The 2,934-nt window shown below is 39.9% G+C and overlaps 1 long non-coding RNA gene across 1 annotated transcript; it reads right to left on the bottom strand.

Annotated features, from left to right (window-relative positions):
• Positions 1-658: 658 nt before the first annotated feature.
• Positions 659-2,359, bottom strand: LOC104942158 (uncharacterized). Its single transcript, XR_797973.1, has 2 exons — positions 1,953-2,359; positions 659-1,847 (listed from the first exon to the last, which is right to left on the bottom strand). It is a non-coding gene; the product is annotated as an uncharacterized lncRNA (long non-coding RNA).
• Positions 2,360-2,934: the final 575 nt, after the last annotated feature.

Below are 2,934 nucleotides of genomic sequence, written 5' to 3' on the forward strand. Positions count from 1 at the left end.
AGCCCGCCTGAAGTGCTCCGGCGCGGGGACACATTCCAGCCCGGTGGCCGTGAGCAGTCTGCACAGAGCCGCTATCACCTGCTTCACCTCCACACTTACTGCCGCTGCACTGCGCTGCATTACACACAGCTGAGTTACTATACGAGTATGAACAAACTGTATATCCACTCAGCTATTACATTAAGACCAGTACCGACAACCTTTTTCACACAATTTTTAAAATCTAACGCTTGAAGTTGAGTTCCGCGGCGAAGACAACAACTTCCGGGTACGAGGCTGTTGCCAGGGAAGTGACTCTTCTTCTCCTTCTTATATTTCGGTGTTATGGTGCCGTTAAACTGCGTTACCGACACCTAGGACCATGATAAAGTCTACACTTATGAAACAAACATCCAACAAGCAAATATTGAAAACCATTCTGTGCAATAATTGTGTACAAATCAACGCAATTTATGTATTTTAATGCCTGCAAAAAAAAACATTTATAATTTGGCATTCTAAATTGGTTTTCCCTCTGCCTGTACTAGAAGTCAAATCTAAAAAAGCACTTCACATCTGGAAATAAATGTGATGACAACAATAAATAAAGTGTCTTGCTTTAGAACCGTTTAGAACTGAATCTATACTATATTATCATATATTATCAAGGCACAACTGATTTACTTCAACAGTATTTATTTCAAAAATCAAAATCATAAAAAAACATCTTACAATTGTATGTACAAACCTAACTGAATAATTAAAAACATGAAAATAATTGTACACAGATAATGTGTAATGTAAATAATGAAGACATGCTACATGCATTAACCTTGGTATCACAATGAACAGGAACAATGTAGAATGTATTGATCCAAAATAAGCCTGAAAATAGAGTAGTTTCAAAAACTCTTGACAGACAATACATGACCTCAAACACAGGGCCAAACTGATCTATGGATGTGTTTAGGTCATCCGAGGTTTCACTCTGAAAAGCTAGGGAGGTGTAGATGTATACAGTATGGTCCCTTCAAATCCCATGAGAATAGTAAATAAAAACTTAACCTCCTAATGCAATGCTACTGCTAATAACCGTCTGAGAAGTTAGTTTGGTAATAGAACCTAATTTCAGCGTATTCGAGAATTCTGATAGCAAAAACAGTATGAAATGTCCAATTTGACGTAAATGTGTGTGTGTGTGTGTGTGTGTGTGTGTGTGTGTGTGTGTGTGTGTGTGTGTGTGTGTGTGTGTGCTACATTGTGCTTTAGTTCTTGCTAGAGGTACATAGAGATGCATACAAAATCAAGGACAATAAAAAAACAAACATTGTAAGTTTAAAAAGTTTTTTTGGCCACATTACTTCTGTTTCAATTTTCAGTTTAAAATGGTGCGGTGGAAGGCTTCTGTGTATTAAGCCTCTCTCCAATTCTGCATTTGTATTAGTCACTTGCACTATTTCATGTCTTTTTATTCTTATTTCTAAAGTATATTGAATGTTGCATTGCTGGAGGAGCCTTCAGAAGGACTTACGGTTTGTATTGCCAACAACTGCGCTGTAGCTATTGTGCATATGACAACAACACTTTTGAATCTTTTAATAAGGTCTCATTAAAAGCTTTTTTATGGTAGCAAGCCCAGCAGGTATTAACCATTTAATAATTGTTTTATAGTTTTAAAATGTACGTGTGTGCTTTTATTGGTGTGCTGTTGTAAAAGTAATTTTGTATAAAGGAAAGCACCATGACAAACCATACAAAACTTTAAAAAGGGAAGACTCTTTGGAAAGGTGATTCTAGTTTTGCAGATGGTTACGCTTCTCAGCTTTCTCCATCTCCTTCGTCCACTTCCGGTTTGATGACTGGGGTCCCTGAAAAAAATGAGAAATGAAATTAGCTAGCTAGAATGCTAATTCATTCATTCCAGGCTTAGGGCTCAAACCTGCACCACTGTGTTGATGCAGAATCAGTCTTACCATCTAGTTTCTTCAGATTGGGAAGTCTTTTGGAGGCTTCATCCATCCAGGTCCCTTCAGATGAGTGCTTGTCTTCCAGAGGATTTCCCACAAACACCAGGTCTACCAGGCAGGGCAGGTCAGCTAGCCTCACAAACTCTCCTACAACACAGAAAATACATCATACTAAATGATACCAGCAGATATACCAGAGTGATCCATGACTATGGATATGGAAGCCCATGTAGATGCAGTGGTTAGTGAAAGCTACATTTATGTTTGTATTATGCATCTCTCTTCTTCTATTTTTAACTAGAGCATGTGTGGCATAAGACAAGGATAAACCTATCAATATGTCAGAAAGAAGCGCAGTGACTGGATACGTGCAGCAGACTTTGAGACGATCATCGCCCAAAGCATCTTCCAGCCATCCTGCCAGAGAGCTACACCTGCGACCTAACTACCATGAAGGAGGTAGCGACCAGCAGGAGACGAAAAGAGCTAAGAGCTAAGCTAACCAAGCTAGGACCTGTAAGGCTATTCCACTACCCAGAATGCTCCTGGCTGATGTCACAGGAAAAAGACACTCTGCTGTACTTTGTGACTTCATCATGGTATTCTGGATCATGCTGTAACTAGACGAGAGAAGGCGGACACTGCGTGGCTTGGTGCTCAAACGTCAAAGTTGATGGTAAGTGTTTTTCTTAAAGTGGACCTATCGTGCTATATTTGAATAATATAGTGTAGGGCCATACCTATATAAGGCATATTTATACTTTTTATTTTTCAAAATACCAAGCAGATCATGCACTTTGCATGGGCTGATTCTGTGAGAACAGCACCATCTACAGGCCTGGCATATGTACTACAGCGTCTCCAGCGCTTTCGAACGGCAATGTCCGTGGCTGTCTCCTCCTGATCGGTGGAGTTGGCCCAATAGCCGTAGCGCCACTTCTGTGACACAGAAGTGTTCAAATCTGGATCAGTCTGTATCAGATCCGTT

Source organism: Notothenia coriiceps, unplaced genomic scaffold, assembly GCF_000735185.1.
Source record: "Notothenia coriiceps isolate Sejong01 unplaced genomic scaffold, NC01 NC01_scaffold00004222, whole genome shotgun sequence".
Lineage (NCBI taxonomy): Eukaryota > Metazoa > Chordata > Actinopteri > Perciformes > Nototheniidae > Notothenia > Notothenia coriiceps.